At 41.3% G+C, this 23,760-nt stretch overlaps 1 long non-coding RNA gene and 1 pseudogene across 2 annotated transcripts; both read right to left on the bottom strand.

The window, feature by feature from the left end:
• Positions 1–283: 283 nt before the first annotated feature.
• Positions 284–11,026, bottom strand: LOC133239084 (mitochondrial import inner membrane translocase subunit Tim17-A-like; annotated as a pseudogene).
• Positions 11,027–19,139: 8,113 nt separating this feature from the next.
• Positions 19,140–23,174, bottom strand: LOC133239189 (uncharacterized). 2 transcript variants are annotated; one of them, XR_009733751.1, is made up of 2 exons: positions 22,837–23,174; positions 19,140–19,315 (listed from the first exon to the last, which is right to left on the bottom strand). It is a non-coding gene; the product is annotated as an uncharacterized LOC133239189 (long non-coding RNA). The 2 variants fall into 2 exon arrangements; XR_009733750.1 differs by having other exon boundaries at positions 22,865–23,174.
• Between the last annotated feature and the right edge of the window lie 586 nt (positions 23,175–23,760).

Raw genomic sequence — 23,760 nt, 5'->3', positions numbered from 1 at the left:
CTTCATCTTCTAAGTACTTACTGTGTTTCATTTTAAAGATTTTAGACATTTATTTTATCACAAATGCAATCCAAGTGTGAATAAATAAATGTATTATCTTTTAAGAATGCACCCCCCTCCCCGCCATGTTCCTTTAAACAGAAAAAGATTCTGAACGTTTCTTCATAGCCTATTTGGCCATAGTTGTCCCACCTACAGTTTTAAAAACAGACTGAACTTGATCTTCTGAAATCCTTCCTAGACCTACAGCTCATTCTGTTGAAGAAATCCTGAGAGAGAAGTCCTACTGGTATTGTCAGTAGTCTCCAAAAGGTGAGGATGATAAATGGGCTGATGGCAACTAGAAGGGGTTTTCAGCAAAAGGAGAATCCTTGGGAAACTGGGCAGAGGCAAATCTTATCAACAAGATACCAGTTCCTTTGATGAGAGCCAGGAGAATGCCACCCATTGAGGCTTACCCAGCATGGATTCTGACCCCTTTCTTGCTCTCAGGATGGCTTCTGTTAAGGCTTCACTCATGATGGAGTTCCAGGTGTCTTCTTTTGCTCTGACTTGAACTGTATTGCAGTCAGTCTCAGAAAGCAGACCTCTTCAGACTGCAAAGTTACCTGCCAACTGCAGAACCCTGGTTTTAATAGCTATCAAATTCCCTCGTTGTCTGTGATTTACTCCTACCAGAGAATTGTGGAAACCTTTGATTACTTGAGAGATCCCACTATTTATGGTTCCCATCCTAAAGGCCCCCACCGCAGCCATCCATAATGCACCAGGGGCAGGGCTGGCATGCCTCCTGCTCCACCTGGACTCCGCTCCTTCTCGGTCAAGCCCTTGCTTTAATACTCTCCTCTGTTCCCACTCAGCAACAGACAGCTCCTGTAGAAATGATTTCTGGTGCCCCAGGAAACCTGTTTGCTCCTGTGGGAGCTTGCTTTCTGTTTGCAGATGATCTGAGAATAAGGATGTCTGAACTTTAGACTTGGCTTCATATGATAAAAGTACAGTATAATCCACCTTACCCCCAAGTTTGTTATAATTTGGGACTTGGATTCCACCCAGCTCTCATTATAATAATTGCTCTTTATTAAATGCTCAAAATATGCCAAGTGCTATTAAATGCATTGTTTCATTTAATCCTCAGGTGAACTTTATCAGACAGTTTAGCATAATAGCTGAAAGCAGGGCTCTGGAGGCAGACTGCCTGGATACTCTCCTGTCTGCCTTACTTAACAGCTGTGTGACTTCAGACAAGTTACTTAGCCTCCCTCTGAGCCTCGTTTTACACGTCTATAGAAAGGGATAATAATAGTACCCAACTGCTGTGAGAATGACTTGAGTTAATAACATGTAGAACACCAGAGAGCAAGTTCTTTTTTAAAAAGATGTGTGTATTATTACCCTCATTTTCCAGATGAGAAAACTGAGACTTAGAGATGTTAAACAACTTGCCGGAGTCACACTGGTGGGGAGGACAGAGGTATGATTAGAACCCAGTGCCATCAGAAGCTGAAGTCCATGGTCCAGATGATTACTCATCCAGAAGACTGAATTACCAGGATTGCTAGCTTCCAAGAAAACCTCATTAGAGAGGTTTCTTTCACTGTATATCCTGGCTTGGACCTTAAGGCTCTTACTATGGCAGCATTCCATGACTACATTCTATACTACGATGATGCTGTGTGTCCTGTCTCTCTAGCTTATGGTGTCTCTGTAGCATCTTAACTTTCCCAATAATGAGATTTAATGGGCCAAGAGGAATATATCAGATGAGCAAGAGAATGGTGGGAAAATAGTAGAGTGCCCAGACAAGCAGAGGATTCAGGAAGGGACTAAAATCAGATCTGTGTTATTTGTGGGGATCTTTACATATTGCCTATGAACATCAGCTACTCCTTTCCTGAGGGTCCTAGCCAAGACCCCAGCTTTCGACAACAGAAGTAAGTTAGGAAGAAATCAGAGGTGTGGATGCTGGCGTGTGATAATGAGGTTATCTATAGAAGAGAAAATAGGCTGGCTTTAGTTAATAATATAAAAATTGCTTTTCTTTGCTTCTAAGCATTTTAATTTTTAATAGTACAAGTCCTCACGGGAGGAAGAATTAGGCAAAGGGTTTAATCATAAAACATTATTTACTTTATAAACAGTTGTATGGACACACACCCACGCGCATAGACACACACACACACACACACACGCACACACACACAATTCTTGGCAACTACAATGTAACAGAGGCCAGTACTGGTTTTCTGAAGCAGCATTAGTTTCCCCTTCAGTGGTGCAAAAATAGGAAATCAAGAAGTTCCATTTTTACACAAATCCTGGTATATTTGTTTAACCTTTCTCCTTGCTCCATATGTACATTCTAAATTATAAAACTAGGTTTTGAAGTTTTATGCAGTATTTAATACAGGTTAAAATTTTTAACAGTATAAAAGGATACATTATGAAGAACAAAAACTTCTCTCTCTTCCCTCAATTGCACTTCTCAAAGGCAATCACCGTAAACAGTCTCTGTTTCTAATTCTTCTAGTGATCACCATTATACTCTTACACATTCTCAGTTCTCTGTTACTGATTTATTAACTTTAGATGATTTCCTTTATTCTGCTTTGGAAGATGAAAAATTTCAGTGTATTTTACCACCTCCTACTTTCCCTTGTTCCATCATATCTTTTCGATCAACTGCTCTCTGACCAAGTTGGCATCTGGCACGGTGGGGATATGTTTGACTTTAGGATAATAATGGCTGCCCTTTGTCAAGTCTTTGCTCTTGCCAGGCAGGCAATATGCTAACAATTTATATATGGTAATTTAGTTAATCCAGACCCACGCTACTCAAGAGGCAATACCCACCTTTCACAGATAAGTAAACTTAGGTTTTGGCTAGTTACGTTTCTTGCTCAGAGTTCTATAGTTATGACTGGTGGAGTTAGACTCAGCCTTGACTCTCTAACACTCAAGTCCACTTAACCATTAATGACCTAGAAAAACAAATGCTTTAAGGCTAGTCTAGTTCTGCCAAGGTGTATTCACCTTGTTCCTTTATTCTGCAAGTTATGTATGCATAAGTGTATGTGTGTGCATGCACATGTTCATGAATATCCACATTTATAATGTAGAAATAAAATCTATGACAGATATTTAAAAGAGTTGGGGAGGGAAAAATAGATGGTCATAAGTTTCTTCATATAAAGTGAAAGTGAAGTCGCTCAGTCGTGTCTGACTCTTAGCGACCCCATGGACTGCAGCCTACCAGGCTCCGCCATCCATGGGATTTTCCAGGCAAGAGTACTGGAGTGGGGTGCCATTGCCTTCTCCATTCTTCATATTGGGATACATTTATTATTATTTTGTGGGTGACAGTCAATTATCTTTTAAAGATAATAAAAGGAGGAAAAGATCTTTTATATATACTCAAATATTTACCATTTCTGACACCCTTCTTGCCTTTGTGAAGATCTTAGTTTCTTTATGGTATCATTTTCCTTTAGCCTGAGGAACTTTTAAAAAACATTTCTTCTGGAGAAGATTCTGGGAATAAGATAATGGAGTAGAAATATCCAGAACTCACCTCCTCTTGTGGGCACACCAAAATTACAACCACTTACAAGCAACTGTTGATGAGAAAGACTGGAATCTAATAGGAAAAGATTTTCTACAACTAAAGATACAGAGAAAGATATACCCACATGAATGCAGAGTTCCAGTGAATAGCAAGGAGAGATAAGAAATCCTTCTTAAGTGAACAGTGAAAAGAAATAGAGGAAAGCAATAGAATGGGAAAGACTAAAGATCTCTTCAAGAAAATTAAAGATACCAAGGGAAATTTTTCATGCAAAGATGGGCATGAAAAAGAACAGAAACCACAAAGACCCAACAGATGCAGAAGAGATTAAGAAGAGGTGGCAAGAATACACAGAACTGTACAAAAAAGGTCTTAATGACCTGGAAAACCCAAATGGTGTGGTCTCTCACCTAGAGCCAGACATCCTGGAGTGTGAAGTCAACTGGGACTTAGGTAGCATTACTACAAACAAAGCAAGTGGAGGAGATGGAATTCCAGCTGAGCTATTGCAAATCCTAAAAGATGATGCTGTTAAATTGCTGCACTCAATATGTCAGCAAATTTGGAAAACTCTGAAGTGGCCACAGGACTGGAAAAGCCCAGTCAGTTTTCATTCCAATCTCAAAGAAAGGCAATGCTAAAGAATGTTCAAATTACCATACAATTGCACTCATTTCACACGCTAGCAAGATCATGTTCAAAATCCTTCAAGCTAGGCTTCAGCAGTACGTGAACCAAGAACTTTCAGATGTACAAAACTGGGTTTGGAAAAGGCAGAGGAACCAGAGGTCAAATTGCCAACATCTGTTGGATCATGGAAGGGAGTTTCAAAAAATATATACTTCTGCTTCATTGACTTCGCTAAAGCCTTTGACTGCGTGGATCACATTAAACTGTGGAAAATTCTTAAAGAGATAGGAATACCAGACCACCTTACCTGTCTCATCAGAAACCTGTATGCAGGACAAGAAGCAACTGAACTAGACATAAAACAACTGACTTGTTTAAAATTGGAAAAAGAGTACATCAAGGTGTTGTCACCTTGCTTATTTAACTTATATGCAGAGTATCATGTGAAATGCTGGGCTGAATGACTCACAAGCTGTAATCAAGATTGCTGGGAGAAATATCAACAACCTCAGATAGGGAGATGATACCACTCTAATGGCAGAAAACAAAGAGGAACTAAACAGCCTCTTGTTGAAGGTGAAAGGGGAGAGTAAAAAAGCTGACTTAAAACTCAGCGTTCAAAAAAAGAAGATCATGGCATCTGATCACAGCACTTCATGGCAAATAGATGGGAGAAAAGTGGAAATAGAGACAGATTTTCTTTTCTTGGGCTCAAAAATCACTGCAGATGGTGACTGCAGCCATGAAATTAAAAGACGCTTCCTCCTTGGGAAAAAAGCTATGACAAACCTAAACAGCATATTAAAAAGCAGAAACATCATTTTGTCCACAGAGGTCCATCTAGTCAAAGCTATGGTTTTCCCAGTAGTCATGTATGGATGTGAGAGTTGGCCCATAAAAGAAGGCAGAATGCTGAAGAATTGATGCTTTTGAACTGTGGTTTTGGAGAAGACTCTTGAGAGTCACTTGGACAGCAAGGAGATCAAACCAGTCAATCCTAAAGAAAATCAAACATGAATATTCATTGGAAGAACTGATACTGAAGCTGAAGCTCCAATACGTTGGCCACCTGATGTGAAGAGCTGACTCACTGGAAAAGACCCTGATGCTGGGAAAGATTGAGGGCAAGAGGAAAAGGGGAAAAAGAGGATGAAATGGTTGGATGGCACCACCGACTCAATGGACATGAGTTTGAACAAACTCTGGGAGATAGTGAAGAACAGGGAAGCCTCGCATGCTGCAGTCCATGGGGTTGCAAGAATTGGACATGACTTAGGGACTGAACAACTGAATGACAACAAAAGATATAAGGAACGAACCACAATAAACTGATAGGAGGGGCAAAGTCATCATATAGTCATAAGACCCATACCCCAGGTTCAGTTCAGTTCAGTCGCTCAGTCGTGTCCGCCTCTTTGCGACCCCATGAATCGCAGCACGCCAGGCCTCCCTGTCCATCACCAACTCCAGGAGTTCACTCAGACTCACTTCCATCAAGTCAGTGATGCCATCCAGCCATCTCATCCTCTGTCGTCCCCTTCTCCTCCTGCCCCCAATCCCTCCCAGCATCAGAGTCTTTTCCAATGAGTCAACTCTTCGCATGAGGTGGCCAAAGTACTGGAGTTTCAGCTTTAGAAGCATTCCTTCCAAAGAAATCCCAGGGCTGATCTCCTTCAGAATGGACTGGTTGGATCTCCTTGCAGTCCAAGACTCTCAAGAGTCTTCTCCAACACCACAGTTCAAAAGCATCAATTCTTCGGCACTCAGCCTTCTTCACAGTCCAACTCTCACATCCATACATGACCACAGGAAAAACCAAAGTCTTGACTAGACGAACCTTTGTTGGCAAAGTAATGTCTCTGCTTTTGAATATGCTATCTAGGTTGGTCATAACTTTCCTTCCAAGGAGTAAGCGTCTTTTAATTTCATGGCTGCAGTCACCATCTGCAGTGATTTTGGAGCCCCCAAAAATAAAATTTGACACTGTTTCCATTGTTTCCCAATCTATTTCCCATGAAGTGATGGGACCAGATGCCATGACCTTCGTTTTCTGAATGTTGAGCTTTAAGCCAACTTTTTCACTCTCCACTTTCACTTTCATCAAGAGACTTTGAGTTCCTCTTCACTTTCTGCCATAAGGGTGGTGCCATATGCATATCTGAGGTTATTGATATTTCTTCCAGCAATCTTGACTCCAGCTTGTGCTTCTTCCAGTCCAGCATTTCTCATGATGTACTCTGCATATAAGTTAAATGAGCAGGGTGACAATACACAGCCTTGACGAACTCCTTTTCCTATTTGGAACCAGTCTGTTGTTCCATGTCCAGTTCTAACTGTTGCTTGACCTGCATACAAATTTCTCAAGAGGCAGATCAGGTGGTCTGGTATGCCCATCTCTTTCAGAATTTTCCACAGTTTATTGTGATGCACACAGTCAAAGGCTTTGGCATAGTCAATAAAGCAGAAATAGATGTTTTTCTGGAACGTTCTTGCCTTTTCCATGATCCAGCGGATGTTGGCAATTTGATCTCTGGTTCCTCTGCCTTTTCTAAAACCAGCTTGAACATCAGGAAGTTCACGGTTCATGTGTTGCTGAAGCCTGGCTTGGAGAATTTTGAGCATTACTTTACGAGCATGTGAGATGAGTGCAATTGTGCGGTACTTTGAGCATTCTACGGCATTGCCTTTCTTTGGGATTGGAATGAAAACTGACCTTTTCCAGTCCTGTGGCCACTGCTAAGTCTTCCAAATTTGCTGGCATGTTTAGTGCAGCACTTTCACAGCATCATCTTTCAGGATTTGGAATAGCTCAACTGGAATTCCATCACCTCCACTAGCTGTGTTTGTAGTGATGCTTTCTAAGGCCCACTTGACTTCACATTCCAGGATGTCCAGCTCTAGGTCAGTGATCACACCACTGTGATTATCTGGGTCGTGAAGATCTTTTTTGTACAGTTCTGTGTATTCTTGCCACCTCTTCTTAATATCTTCTGCTTCTGTTAGGTCCATACCACTTCTGTCCTTTATCGAGCCCATCTTTGCATGAAATGTTCCCTTGGTATCTCTAATTTTCTTGAAGAGATCTCTAGTCTTTCCCATTCTGTTGTTTTCCTCTATTTCTTTGCACTGATCGCTGAGGAAGGCTTTCTTATCTCTTCTTGCTCTTCTTTGGAACTCTGCATTCAGATGCTTATATCTTTCCTTTTCTCCTTTGCTTTTCGCTTCTCTTCTTTTCACAGCTATTTGTAAGGCCTCCCCAGACAGCCATTTTGCTTTTTTGCATTTCTTTTCCATGGGATTGGTCTTGATCCCTGTCTCCTGTACAATGTCACGAACCTCATTCCATAGTTCATCAGGCACTCTATCTATCAGATCTAGGCCCTTAAATCTATTTTTCACTTCCACTGTATAGTCATAAGGGATTTGATTTAGGTCATACCTGAATGGTCTAGTGGTTTTCCCTATTTTCTTCAATTTCAGTCTGATTTGGTAATAAGGAGTTCATGATCTGAGCCACAGTCAGCTCCTGGTCTTGCTTTTGCTGACTGTATAGAGCTTCTCCATCTTTGACTGAAAAGAATATAATCAATCTGATTTCGGTGTTGACCATCTGGTGATGTCCATGTGTAGAGTCTTCTCTTGTGTTGTTGGAAGAGGGTATTTGCTATGACCAGTGCATTTTTTTGGCAAAACTCTACTACTCTTTGCCCTGCTTCATTCCGTACTCCAAGGCCAAATTTGCCTGTTACTCCAGGTGTTTCTTGACTTCCTACTTTTGCATTCCAGTCCCCTATAATGAAAAGGACATCTTTTGGGGGTGTTAGTTCTAAAAGGTCTTGTAGGACTTCATAGAACCGTTCAACTTCAGCTTCTTCAGCGTTACTGGTTGGGGCATAGACTTGGATTACTGTGATATTGAATGGTTTGCCTTGGAAACGAACAGAGATCATTCTGTCGTTTTTGAGATTGCATCCAAGTACTGCATTTCGGACTCTTTTGTTGACCATGATGGCTACTCCATTTCTTCTGAGGGATTCCTGCCCTCAGTAGTAGATATAATGGTCATCTGAGTTACATTCACCCATTCCAGTCCATTTTAGTTCGCTGATTCCTAGAATGTTGACATTCATTCTTGCCATCTCTTGTTTGACCACTTCCAATTTGCCTTGATTCATGGACCTGACATTCCAGGTTCCTATGAAGCTATTCCAAATCCTGAAAGATGATGCTGTGAAAGTGCTGCACTCAATACGCCAGCAAATATGGAAAACTCAGCAGTGGCCACAGGACTGGAAAAGGTCAGTTTTCATTCCAATCCCAAAGAAAGGCAATGCCAAAGAATGCTCAAACTACCGCACAATTGCACTCATCTCACACGCTAGTAAAGTAATGCTCAAAATTCTCCAAGCCAGGCTTCAGCAATATGTGAACCGTGAACTTCCTGGTGTTCAAGCTGGTTTTAGAAAAGGCAGAGGAACTAGAGATCAAATTGCCAACATCTTCTGGATCATCAAAAAAGCAAGAGAGTTCCAGAAAAACATCTATTTCTGCTTTATTGACTATGCCAAAGCCTTTGACTGTGTGCATCACAATAAACTGTGGAAAATTCTGAAAGAGATGGGCATACCAGACCACCTGATCTGCCTCTTGAGAAACCTGTATGCAGGTCAGGAAGCAACAGTTAGAACTGGACATGGAACAACAGACTGGTTCCAAATAGGACAAGGAGTTCGTCAAGGCTGTATATTGTCACCCTGTTTATTTAACTTATATGCAGAGTACATCATGAGAAATGCTGGACTGGAAGAAGCACTAGCTGGAATCAAGATTGCCGGGAGAAATATCAATAACCTCAGATATGCATATGGCACCACCCTTATGGCAGAAAGTGAAGAGGAATTAAAAAGCCTCTTGATGAAAGTGAAAGTGGAGAGTGAAAAAGTTGGCTTAAAGCTCAACATTCAGAAAATGAAGATCATGGCATCTGGTCCCATCACTTCATGGGAAATAGATGGGGAAACAGTGTCAGACTTTATTTTTCTGGGCTCCAAAATCACTACAGATGGTGACTGCAGTCATGAAATTAAAAGACACTTACTCCTTGGAAGGAAAGTTATGACCAACCTAGATAGCATATTCAAAAGCAGAGACATTACTTTACCAACAAAGGTCCGTCTAGTCAAGGCTTTGGTTTTTCCTGTGGTCATGTATGGATGTGAGAGTTGGACTGCGAAGAAGGCTGAGTGCCTAAAAATTGATGCTTTTGAACTGTGGTGTTGAAGACTCTTGAGAGTCCCTTGGACTGCAAGGAGATCCAACCAGTCCATTCTGAAGGAGATCAGCCCTGGGATTTCTTTGGAAGGAATGATGCTAAAGCTGAAACTCCAGTACTTTGGCCACCTCATGGGAAGAGTTGACCCATTGGAAAAGACTCTGATGCTGGGAGGGATTGGGGGCAGGAGGAAAAGGGGACAGCAGAGAATGAGATGGCTGGATGGCATCACTGACTCAATGGACGTGAGTCTGAGTGAACTCCTGGAGTTGGTGATGGACAGGGAGGCCTGGCGTGCTGGGATTCATGGGGTCCCAAAGAGTTGGACATGACTGAGCGACTGATCTGATCTGATCTGATCTGATGCAATATTGCTCTTTACAGCATCGGACCTTGCTTCTATCACCAGTCACATCCACAGCTGGGTATTCTTTTTGCTTTGGCTCCATCCCTTCATTCTTTCTGGAGTTATTTCTCCACTGATCTCCAGTAGCATATTGGGCACCTACTGTCCTGGGGAGTTCCTCTTTCAGTATCCTATCATTTTGCCTTTTCATACTGTTCATGGGGTTCTCAAGGCAAGAATACTGAAGTGGTTTGCCATTCCCTTCTCCAGTGCACCACATTCTGTCAGACCTCTCCACCATGACCAGCCCATCTTGGGTTGCCCCACGGGCATGGCTTAGTTTCATTGAGTTAGACAAGGCTGTGATCCTAGTGTGATTAGATTGACTAGTTTTCTGTGAGTATGGTTTCAGTGTGTCTGCCTTCTGATGCCCTCTTGCAACACCTACCATCTTACTTGGGTTTCTCTTACCTTGGGCGTCGGGGTATCTCTTCACGGCTGCTCCAGCAAAGTGCAGCCATTGCTCCCTACCTTGGACGAGGGGTATCTCCTCACCGCTGCCCTTCCTGACCTTCAACATGGGGTAGCTCCTCTAGGCCCTCCTGCGCCCATGCAGCCACGGCTCCTTGGACCTGGGGTTGGTCCTCCCGGCCGCCGCCTCTGGCCTCAGGCGTGGGGTTGCTTCTCCCAGCCGCCGCCCCTGGCCATGGGCGTGGGGTTGGTCCTCCCTGCCGTGGCCCCTGACCTCGGACATGAGGTAGCTCCTCCCGGCCGCCGCCCCTGGCCTCGGACGTGGGGTAACTCCTCTTGTCCACCACCCTTCGGGCATGGGGTCCTTCCTGCGGTCACCCACAAAGGGGAGGATAATTACAGCTACTTAGGGTGTCCTCAAAGATCAAGAGGTCTGAACCCCATACTAGGTTCCTCAGCCCAGGGGTCTTATACTGGGAGGAAAAGCCTCTAGAAGGTTTGGCTTTGAAGACCAGCTAGGCTCACTTTTGGGAGACTCGGAGTGCTGTGGAAAGTAGACTCCACTCTTAAAGGGGGCACACAAAATCTCACATGCTCCAATATCTTGGACAGAAGTAGTAATTTGAAAGGAGCTGGGTGAGACCTACCTGTTGATCTTGGAGAGTCTCCCAGAGAGGCAGAAGGCAGCTGGAGCTCCCACTGGGGACACAGACACTGGTGTCAGCAATTCTTGAGAACCCATTCTACTACTTGGACACTGGTGCTGATGGTAGCAAGAATAAAACGGCAAAAACCACAAATATGTGGAGGCTAAACAATATACTACTAAATAACTAATGGGTCACTGAAGAAATTACAGATGAAATTTTAAAATACTTGGAGAAAATGAAAACATAACAATCCAAAATCTGTGGGATGTTTTAAGAGGGAAGTTTGTAGTAATACAAGCCTACCTCCGGAAAAACAAAATTCTTAAACAACCTAACTTTATACCTAAAGGAACTAGAAAAAGAAAACAAACAAAACTCAGTTAGTAGAAGGAAATAATTCATAAAGACCAGAGCAGAAATAAATGAAATAGAGATTAAAAAGCAATAAAAAATGTCAATAAAACTAAAAACCAAAACGTGACACCAAACCAGACAAATATATAACAAAAAAAGAAAACTACAAGTCAGTGTTACTGATGAACATAGATGCAAAAATCCTCAACAAAATATTAGCAAATGGAATTCAAAAATACATTAAAAGGATTATTCACCGTAATCAAGTGGAATTTATCCCAAAGATTCCTGAATAGGTCAGTATGCCAGGATAGGTCAATATCCACCCTGTTAACAAATTGAAAAATAAAAATCATATGATCATGTTAATAAATACACAAAAAAATCTTTTGACAAAATTCGACATCCGTATATGATGTTGAATCAATGAAGTGGGTATACAGGAAACATACTTCAGCATAATAGAGATCATATATGATAAGCCCACCCTCTTTAACATAAATAATAGCACTATATTTTTGGATCTGTCTCCTAAGGCAAAATAAATGAAAGCAAAAATATGGAACCTAGTTAAACTTAAATCTTTTGTACAGCAAAGGAAACGATCAACAAAACATGAAATAAAAACACCCTACTGAATGGGAGAAGATATTTGCATATGATGTGACCAGGAAGAGGTTAATATCCAAAATACAAAACCAACTTATACAACTCAAAAAAAAAGAAAACAAAAATGCAACCCAATTTGAAAAATGGAGTGAACATCTGAATAGGCATTTCTCCAAAGAAGATATAGAGATAGCCAACAGGCACATGAAAAGATGTGCAGCATAGCTAATCATGAAAAATGTAAATCAGAACCACAATGGAGTATCACCTCACACCTGTCGGAATGGCTGTCATCAAAAAGAACATGAATAACAAATGTTTGCAATATGTTTAGAAAAAGGAACCCTTGTACACTGTTGGTGGGAATGTCAATTGGTGCCGCCACTATGGAAAACAGTATGGAAGTTCCCGAAAAAACTAAAAACAGAACTACTGTACAATCTAACAATTCCATTCCTGGGTATCTAGCAAAAGAAAATGAAAATACTAAGTTGAAGATATATATATATATATATATACACCCCAGTGTTCATTGTATTCTGTATATATATATAGTAATCCTATCTATCTATCTCTATATATATATCCCTCCATATATATAGAAAGAGAGGTATGATACTCAGCCTTTAAAAAAATGAAATTTTGCCATTTGCAACAACATAGATGGACATGAAGGGTATTGGAAATGATTGACATAATAGTGGATTGATTGCATCAGACTTTATGAATCTTGTTGATCAGTCACTCAGTTGTGTCTGACTCTTTGCGACCCCATGGACTACAGCTCGCCAGGCTTTCCTGTCCTTTACTTACCCCCAGGAGTTTGTTCAAACCATGACCACTGAGTCGATGATGCCATCCAACGATCTCATCCTTGTTGCTTAGTAAAATAAGTCAAGCAGAGAAGCATAAATACTGTATGATATCACTTATATGTGGAATTTTAAAAATAAAGCAAATGAATGAATGTAACAAAACAGGAACAGACTCACAGATATAAAGAACTAGTGGTTACCAGTGGGGAGAGGGAAAGGGGAGGGGCAAGATAGAGGTAGATGATTAAGAGATACAAACTGCTAGCATAGTGTAGTGTTAGTCGCTCAGTGGTGTCCGACTCTTTCTGACCCCATGGACTGTAGCCCACTGGGCTCCTCTGTCCATGGAATTCTCCAGGCGGAATACTGGAATGGGTTGCCATTCCTTTCTCCAATATAAACTACTATGTGTAAAATAAGTAAGCTACAGCACAGAATATATATTTATAGCACAGAAATATAACCAATATTTTATAATAACCTTAAATGGATATAATCTATAATATTTTGAATCACTCTATTGTACACCTGAAATTAATATGATATTGTAAACCAACTATACTTCAATTTTTAAAAAATGAGCAACATATCTGCTGGCAACTAAGTCTCTTATTCTTTGTCTGAAACATGTCTTTTGAGGGATATTTTTGTTAAATATATAATTATATGTTGGCTGCTTTTTTTTCTTTTCACCCTTTAAAGGTCTTATTCTATTTTCTTATGGCTTGTATTTTCTTTGATGAGACATCAGTAATTTTCTTATCTCTGTGCCCTTGTTTTCCCTGTCAACTTTTTATTATTGATTTTCATCAGTATTCATTTGTGTAATTTATAGTTTTCTCTGTGTTTATCCTGCTTGAGGATCATTGAGCTTCTTGGATCTTTAGGTTGATAGTTCTGTCAAATATAGAAAAATTAGCAACCATTATTTTTTCAAATATTTTCTCAGTCCCTCCTCCCTACCACTACACTACCTCCCTAATACATTTATACAAATGTTAGACTGCTTCATTTTGTTTCACAAATCACTGATTCTCTATTGATTGTTTAAATTGAAGTATAGACTATGGTTTTTCCAGTAGTCATGTATGGATGTGAGAATTGGGCTATAAAGAAAGCTGAGCACCAAAGAATTGATGCTTTTGAACCGTGGAGTTAGAGAAGACTCTTGGGAGTCCCTTGGACTGCAAGGAGATCCAACCAGTCCATTCTAAAGGAAATCAGTCCTGGATATTCATTGGAAGGACTGATGTTGAAGCTGAAATTCCAATATTTTGGCCACCTGATGTGAAGAACTGACTCATTTGAAAAGACCCTGATGTTGGGAAAGATTGAAGGCAGGAGGAGACGGGGATGACAGAGGATGAGATGGTTAGATGGCATTACCAACTCAATGGACATGAGTTTGGGTAAACTCTGGGAGTTGGTGATGGACAGGGAGGCCTGGAGTGCTGCGCTTCATGGGGTCGCAAAGAGTCGGACATGACTGAGCAGCTGAACTGAACTGAACTGATTTATGATATTGTGTTAGACTTAGGTGTACAGCAAAGTGATCCAGTTATATATATACGTGTGTGTGTGTGTGTGTGTGTATTCAGATTATTTTCCATTATAAGTTATTGAATATAGTGCCCTTAGTAAATCCTTGTTACTTATCTCTTTTGTGTGTAGCGTTTTGTATCGGTTAATCTTATAATGTATCTCCTCCCACTCCCCTTTCCCCTTTGGTAACCTTAAGTTTGTTTTCTACATCTGTCTGTTTCTGTTTTGGATTCTCCTCCTCTATGCCAGGATCTAAATGCCTTTAAAGCTGGGGCATTTGCAGGATTTACCTCATTTGTTTCCCTCCTTCAGAGATTACAGTCTTGAGGAGCTTGTTGTTCAGTATCTAAAAGTAGATGTTTTAAATATTAGTCTGTATTTATCAGTATTTTATTTATGGCAGGGGGTAGTATCAGTTAGTGCATTACAAGCTGAAGTTGAAGTCCTATATCCTCAGAGTTTTGAGCTAATAAAATGGAGGTCGAGTTGGTGATAGTTATACTGAAAGCTTAGAAATTGAGATAGTCTTACCAAACTGCAAGACCTCTTTGGATTTTATTCCCATGCAGATATGTAGTTAACAACCCCTTGAATCTTCAGCCAATATACCAATCAAGTCTATACACCTTCTGAAATCCATCATGTTTTTCCTTTCACTGTCCTTTCTTATTGCTTGATTAGCATAGCTACTTTTTGAATGCCCTGTTCTTACTTGCGGAGATGATTTTTTTAATGTGATTAGTTATCATGTGCCATAATTATTCTTGTAAAGTCATATTTTATTGAAGTATAACTATCATACAGGAAAAAATGCACAAATCATAAGTGTATAGCTCAAAGAATGATCACAAATTTAATGTGCCCATGAAGATAATACTCAGGTCAAGAAATGTGAGACTTCCCTCATGGTTTAATGGCTAAGACTCTGTGCTTCCACTTCAGAGGGTATGGATTTTATTTCTGGTCAGGGAACTAAGATCCCATATGCCATGAGGCACAGCCTAAATAAATAAATAATAAAAGGAAAAAGAAAAATGTTCTTGACAAGATTAAAAAGCACATTTATTTTTAAAAAGAAAGAAATGTAACCAGTTCTTCAAAAGTTTCTCTTGTGCCTCCTCCCCATCAGTACACCTCTTCCAAAGATAATCAAAACCCAGACTTTTAAAGCTATACATTAGTTTTGCTTGTTTTTAAACTTCACTTGGACATGGAACAACAGACTGGTTCCAAATAGGAAAAGGAGTTCGTCAAGGCTGTATATTGTTACCCTGCTTATTTAACTTATATGCAGAGTACGTCATGAGAAACACTGGGCTGGAAGAAGCACAAGCTGGAATCAAGATTGCTGGGAGAAATATCAATAACCTCAGATATGCAGATGACAACACCCTTATGGCAGAAAGTGAAGAGGAACTAAATCTCTTGATGAAAGTGAAAGAGGAGAGTGAAAAAGTTGGCTTAAAGCTCAACATTCAGAAAATGAAGATCATGGCATCCGGTCCCATCACTTCATGGGAAATAGATGGGGAAACAGTGGCAACAGTGTCAGACTTTATTTTTGGGGGCTCCAAGATCACTGCAGATGGTGACTGCAGCCATGAAATTAAAAGACGCTTACTCTTTGGAAGGAAAGTTATGACCAACCTAGACAGCATATTGAAAAGCAGAGACATTACTTTGCCAACAAAGGTCTGGCTAGTCAAGGCTATGGTATTTCCAGTGGTCATGTATGGATGTAAGAGTTGGACTGTGAAGAAAGCTGAGTGCCAAAGAATTGATGCTTTTGAACTGTGGTGTTGGAGAAGACTCTTGAGAGTCCCTTGGACTGCAAGGAGATCCAGCCAGTCCATTCTAAAGGAGATGAGCCCTGGGATTTCTTTGGAGGGCATGACACTGAAGCTGAAACTCCAGGACTTTGGCCACCTGATGCGAAGAGTTGACTCATTGGAAAAGACTCTGATGCTGGGAGGGATTGGGGGCAGGAGGAGAAGGGGACGACAGAGGATGAGATGGCTGAATGGCATCACTGACTCGATGGACTTGAGTCTGAGTGAACTCCAGGAGTTGGTGATGGACAGGGAGGCCTGGCATGCTGCGATTCATGGGGTCGCAAAGAGTCGGACACAACTGAGCAACTGAACTGAACTGAAATGTCATATGATGGGAATTATACAGTATGCATTTGTTTTTGTGTGGCTTCTCATTCAGTATCATGTTTGTGAAATTCATCCTTGTTAGCGTATGTAGTTTTATTGGCTCATTTTGTTCTTTGTATAACATTATATGATGTATAATTATCAATACTGACTATTACAAGGGAACACTGCCACATTTAGAACTATAGTATCTTTTGCCCATTTAATATATTTCAATTGCAAAATCCTGGAGATATTATTAGACTGAAGTTTCAAAAAATGTTATACTCTCTATATACTGAGCTTTAAAGCTCAAATTCAGATGAATTCACATGCGTATATCAACTGTATACTACATGCTGGTACCAGGCTAGACACCAGGACACCTTTGAGAATTTCACCATCTAATGAGGAATAGATATACAAGTAGATGTTTAGATTGTCTAAAAATGATGAGAGCAGCCTGGTTTGCACAAATGGTGTTTGATCTCTGTGTTTTACTGCTTTGGGGCATTTTCTTCCAGGACAGAGACCATGGAGAGCCAGCTGCTTGCCTGTGAGAGCCAGGAAGAATGTCCAAAGCAGTGCACATGTGTTGGATTGCAAACCTTCATCAGCTCTGGTTTCTAATATCTGCATGTGTTTTTATCACATAGAACGTGGAAGAATGGGGTGAGTAGTCAATAGAGTTCTTAATAATGTTAAAAATGATAGCCGTTAACGTTTTGTCTTTCCTCTGTGCTGGGAGCTGTCCTAAGCATATTACAAGTGTTATTTATTCCTCCCAGTGACTTATGAGGTGAATGCTATCATCATCCCCATTGCCCAGATGATGGAGTGAGATGGTGAGAGAGTAGCTTGCCTTGGCATCACACAGTAAGTGGTGAATTTGGATGCAAGTGATGGACACAGGATGAGGGTCTATTTCCCCATCCTGTTGCTCTACTTCAAAGTCTCTTGCTACTGCCCTGACGCTGTTGATTAGGGTTTGCAAATCTTTGAAGCTGATGGGGAAATGATACTGATGAAATCTCAAGTCTGGGAAGGAATTTGCATTTTGCTATCAAGTTTACGTGCATTTCCCCCATTTGATGCCCATAGCCATTCTCTACGGTAGAGCCCATGTATTGGTATTACTGTCTTTTACAAAAGGGAGAGACTGAAGCCAGGAGGGGTTAGATGACAGGAATCACACAGTTAATTTTTGACAGTCCACAGCAGACTGTCCCCTGCCTCTGGTTTCCCTTCTAACCTGCAGATGGAGCTGTGTCATCTCAGAACTCTTGTTCCCACCCCCAGACACTGAGTTCCTCAAAGGACTTGGGGAGCGTCTTTCCTCTCTCTATGCTGTTGCACAGCCCTTGCCCCTGCCTTGAAGGCTGATTTGGCTCTTTCCTCCCCCTTTAGTCTGGAACCAAGCTGCTCTGATTTGAATCCAGCTCCACTATTTACTGTGAGCCTGTTTCCTCATCTGTAAAATGGAGAGAATAATGTTATCTACCTCATAGGGTGTTGTAAGAACTAAATGAGGGTTTTCATGCAGGGTTCTCTGAACAGGGCTGGATGGACGCATACAGTATGTGCTCAATAAATGTTAGCTGTTGTGATCACTCCTTCGAGCCTCATCTTGGTGGTGAGTCCCTTGTCCAAGCCTCCTCCAACCCTTTGAGCCTTACATTAGCCTTCTGTTGGATGTTTCTACTACCTTTGCACTCACATCTAAGGTGGCACTTGTCATACCTGTCCACATTCCTGCTTTTTGCATCACTTCCCAACTTCCCCAACTGTAATTTCTTTATTCACTTTTGGTTCTGCAGTGTCAGGCACAGTGTTTAGCACATAATGGGTGCTCAATAAATATTTAGTAAGCAAACTAACATTATTTTAGTTGATGTTCATCCAAGTGTCAGTAGTCTGGTTTCCAAGGGGACCTCTGAGTTTGCAGGGGAGTCCTGCTGGTACAAACAGCTCTTTTGTGCAGTATGTAAAGACATCCCTCTAAGTGAATACACTGAGAAGATCCTCAGAGCTGATGTGATCCTATGCTAGCTAGGGTGCCCAGTTTAGCCAGTCCAGCTCTGGCTGAACTTCAGCCCCCTACTCCCCTTCCAGCCCAGGACCAAACTGGAGATTTCAGATGCCTCATAGCACAACCTCATATTGCTGAACAGAACATCTGGTTGCAGAAATAGTGTCCTGCCAGCCTCATTTCACAACAACCAACCTCATAGTCTGAGACAATGTGCTCTGGAAATGGAAGAAAAACAAGCACCACAGAGGTTGGTCCTGGATTGCTGCGGCCAGCAAAGCAGGTAGGGATCAAAAGTGATCAATGCACAGTTTGGGAAAAGAAACAAGAGACAGAATTAAAGTTTTAAAGATGGGACCAGGGGACTCAATACCTTGGGTCAAGAGCCCTGCTCCTCGGAGCCACATCACTTTTATTTAGTGTCTTGGCAAGCAGAAACTATCTGTTGTGTTATGATGAAGTCAGCCTCCTGTGTCCCTGGTCACATTTAAAGATTACTTTAAACTATCTTTGTTATTTTCTCGTACAAGGGCTATCACCTAGCTGGAGGTCATAGACCCACATATGCCTTGGGAAAACATCTTAGTGTGTGCAAAAGCAGTGTTCAGAATTTGCGCTGATCCGGCGTTCCAAGGTCCACACTATGTTTTTCCTTAGCTTATCAGGGCATGACAACCCCAACAGATCAACCTGATGTACTTTTATTTGGGTTATGCTGTATTGCTATATTTTGCTTTTATTCTTTTCCCATGGTGATTTTCTCATGGCTTAGCCAGAGCAACTGGCAGCTGACTATTAACCCTTGCATATCCCCCTTTTTGTTTTTGTAGCAGAAGATATGTTGATCCTGCAACTTCTTTCTTCGTTAGTTCTCGGACGGTTTTTCGTGTGCATCTGAGGACGAAACAGAAGATTATAGTGAAACAGCAAAACATAGCTAGTGTTTTAGTGAGGTCACCTCCGATGTCTTTGATCCACTTGAGAGGATTCAATGAGTTAAGGCCCTCTGCTATTCCTTGAATTCTATCTGTACCTGGTAATGGGCTAAGAGAAACATGCTGCATGCCAATGATTTTTGCTTGTAGCTTTTTAATATCTAGAGTAAGGTTGTCAGCTGTATGGCCCTGCAAGTGCTGTCTAACCTTTTCCCAGGAGTGTTCAGATTGGTTATAGTTCTAGGGGGTCACACAAAAAGTAGTAATGTTCCAGTCACACTTTAAATGTATTTGTAATTTAAGATTTTGTGCTTCTTCTCCTAAGAGTAGCACTGCATTTTCTAAATCCACCAACCTGTTGTTAACATCCTCATTTATATGAGTTTGGGCTCCCCAGTATACTCTGAGATTTTTGTGTATGTCTGGAGACAGTCTTTTTTGTACCTTGATGAGGCTGTTCAGAACCCAAATGTCTCCAATTTCTGGAGGGATGAGACAGAGAGAAAAGAAAAATATTTTAATTTTACCCACAGGTACAAATCACTAAATTATTTTGAACCATCAGTGACTTGAGGAGAAGAGTTTTTTTTTTAATATCTGAAAACAAAGATTAGAAGCTAGTAATGTGTCAGACAAAAAGTCATGAAAATTGTAGTCTTTCTTTGGAAGGAATGATGTTAAAGCTGAAACTCCAGTATTTTGGCCACCTCATGTGAAGAGTTGACTTATTGGAAAAGACTCTGATGCTGGGAGGGATTGGGGGCAGGAGGAGAAGGGGACGACAGAGGATGAGATGGCTGGATGGCATCACCGACTCGATGGACATGAGTCTGAGTGAACTCCAGGAGTTGGTGATGGACAGGGAGGCTTGGCGTGCTGCAATTCATGGGGTCACAAAGAGTCAGACACGACTGATCTGATCTGATCAACTCAATAATGAATATTTACCAGTTCACACAAGCCTGAAATTCATTTTAATTTTTTTGAATTTAGAATTGTTTGATTCATAAGCACTTACTTCTCTTTCAGTTCAATTCAGTTCAGTCGCTCAGTTGTGTCCGACTCTTTGCGACCCCATGAATTGCAGCACGCCAAGCCTCCCTGTCCATCACCAACTCCTGGAGTTCACTCAAACTCACGTCCATTGAGTCGGTGGTGCCATCCAGCCATCTCATCCTCTGTCGTCCCCTTCTCCTCCTGCCCCCAATACCTCCCAGCATCAGAGTCTTTTCCAATGAGTCAACTCTTTACATGAGGTGGCCAAAGTACTGGAGTTTCAGCTTTAGCATCATTCCTTCCAAAGAAATCCCAGGGCTGATCTCCTTCACAATGGACTGGTTGGATCTCCTTGCAGTCCAAGGGACTCTCAAGAGTCTTCTCCAACACCACACTTCAAAAGCATCAATTCTTTGGTGCTCAGCCTTCTTCACAGTCCAACTCTCACATCCATACATGACCACTGGAAAAACCATAGCCTTGACTAGATGGGCCTTTGTTGGCAAAGTAATGTGTCTGCTTTTGAATATGCTATCTAGGTTGGTCATAACTTTCCTTCCAAGGAGTAAGCGTCTTTTAATTTCATGGCTGCAGTCACCATCTGCAGTGATTTTGGAGCCCCCAAAATAAAGTCTGACACTGTTTCCACTGTTTCCCCATCTATTTCCCATGAAGTGATGGGACCAGATGCCATGATCTTCGTTTTCTGAATGTTGAGCTTTAAGCCAACTTTTTCACTCTCCACTTTCACTTTCATCAAGAGGCTTTTTAGTTCCTCTTCACTTTCTGCCATAAGGGTGTTGTCATCTGCATATCTGAGGTTATTGATATTTCTCCCGGCAATCTTGATTCCAGCTTGTGTACTTCTCTTTAGGCCAATTAAATAGAGCTCATTGACCAATTAGACTTTAGCAATTTTGTCCAATGACAAAGACACACACTGAGACACACATAAATTTAGACAGACATATAGACAGGGATCTCATAGTTTTCTGCTTGATATTTAAAATGTCTTTTTTTTTCTGCTTGATATTTAAAATGTCTCTTTGCCCCTTCTTTTTTCTTGGTTTGAGTTCTACCGATTTGTTCATGGCTGGAGTCCCAGATAGAGTGGGCTGTGTATCCCAAAGACACGATAAGAGTTAACTTTAGGTTTTTTCCCTGGCCTGTTTTTGTTTCTCAGACAGAAATGGAGCTCCAAAAAAGTATTTTAACAAGCCAGCTTTTTCTTAATTGCACGTGCAAAAAGAACCGGTTTTGTATTTTAAAAAGACTCGTTTTAACCAGTTTTCTCTGGAGTCTAAAGAATATCATGGCCATTCAGTATAAAAAATGTCATCTCTGTTTTTGTAGTCATAGTTTCATAGTTAAAAATGAAATCAGTGAATGTTCAAATTGGCTCTGATGACAAGGGTCGACAGACTGATAAGAAGTTGTCCCAGCAGAGACTGTCTGTCTGGGCAGGTGAGGTCTTCTCTTAAAGAAAACCTGTCCTTTAGCCTCTATTTCCTCCCAGGCTCTTATGCAGTATCGCCTCACCTGTTCTATAGCTGATCTTTCATAAGCACTTGATTTTGAGTTCTCCCCCAATTTCCACTGCCTATCAATTGATCCAAAGAGATGGGGATCTGTCTGGCTTGATCATGAGCCACCATAATCAAATGGGAACCCTCAGCTAGTCCCTGCACTATTTCTAAGGTAAAAGGAGAATTTACTCCATAATTTTGAACAGCTTGCTTAAGTTTCTTTAGTATTTTGAAGGGAATCTGTTTGTGTACAGCCTCATATACCCCATTAGGATTATTAGGATACTGGTTCATGTATTGTCCTTGGAAATGTCATAGTCATAGCCTCCAAGTCACCCTCCTGTCTAGTCTGACAAATACCTTTCTGGAGGGGTGACAGAACTGCTGTCCATGACAAGGAAGGCAAAACTTGAGTCACTCCAGCTGTTAAGACAGGAGCAGGAGGAAGAGGAGGTAAAGGAAATTCGTCCTCCCCAAACAAAGGTGCAGAAGGTAGCTTTAAGAGTCTCCTGAGTTTTTTGTTCTATACCCTCAGGCTTTGCATCAGGTTCTCCCTTTGACCGGGTTTCACCTTCGTCCTCACTCCCTTCTGAGCTTTCTGGGCTCTGAAGAGGTTCTAAAATAGATTTTATCAGTGTCCAAAATTGACCAGATAGATTTAGACAAGGGTACTCCCTCACAAAGAAGTTTCTCTAATTTACTACCTACCTTCTCCCATGTTCCTAAATCTAAAGTACTGGGAGAAGGGAACCATGAGCAATGTTTCTCAATGGTTTGTAAAAGTTCCAATAGCCGGCCCTCTCTTATTTATTTATTTATTTATTTTTTGTCTTTCCCCCTTCTTCCCACCCCCTCACCCCCCGCACCCCAGCCCCATAACAATACAGCCGGTATTGTTCTGAGCTTTCTGAATTTCGTATATTTAACCACGCTTTCAATGCCTGAGAGTATTATTTACCACAAAGGGGGATTTTCAGAGGCCTCACCCCACTCTTCTTCAGGACCGTGCACTTCAGGACTGTTCAGCTTTAGTCTGGCTCACGGCAATCCTTCACTTTCAGAGCCCCACAGTGGGCTCCACTTGCTGCAGCCAGCACAGCAGGTAGGGATCGAAGGTGGTCAATGCACAGTTTGGGAAAAAGAAACAAGAGACAGAATTAAAGTTTTAAAGATGGGACCAGGGGACTCAATACCTTGGGTCAAGAGCCCTGCTCCTCGGAGACACATCACTTTTATTTAGTGTCTTGGCAAGCAAAAAGTATCTGTTGTGTTATGATGAAGTCAGCCTCCTGTGTCCCTGGTCATGTCTCCCATTTTATTGATTACTTTAAACTGTCTTTGTTATTTTCTTGTACAAGGGCTATCACCTAGCTGGAGGTCATAGACCCACATATGCCTTGGGGAAACATCTTAATGTGTGCCCAAGCAGTGTTCTGAATTTGCGCTGATCGGGCGTTCCAAGGTCCACGCTGTTTCTTCTTAGCTTAGTAGGGGATGACAACCCCAGCTGATCAACCCAATACTTTTATTTGGGTTATGCTGTATTGCTATATTTTGCTTTTATTCTTTTCCCATGGTGATTTTCTCATGGCTTAGCCAGAGCAACAGGCGGCTGACTATTAACCCCTGCACTGGATAAAATCATAAAGTATGTTAAACTTGTTTCCAGCACACTCCCTTTCCTTTTCCTCGCATACCTTCAAACCCATTTAACAAATATTGTATCTTCCATTTGTAAGTCGCTATGCCAGATGTGGGATGTAAAGAGTTTGCTCACAGTCTAGCGAGGAAGGCAGACATACATGCAACCAATTGAATGTATTGGTTCTAATTGGCTCTGGTTGAATGTCTGGCTCTAATTGAAGCCAGACTCTGCAAAGTG

The sequence above is a fragment of the Bos javanicus genome, chromosome 26 (assembly GCF_032452875.1).
Source record: "Bos javanicus breed banteng chromosome 26, ARS-OSU_banteng_1.0, whole genome shotgun sequence".
NCBI lineage: Eukaryota > Metazoa > Chordata > Mammalia > Artiodactyla > Bovidae > Bos > Bos javanicus.
Note: the sequence above shows the minus strand (reverse complement) of the source record. Positions and strands in the feature narration are given on the sequence as shown.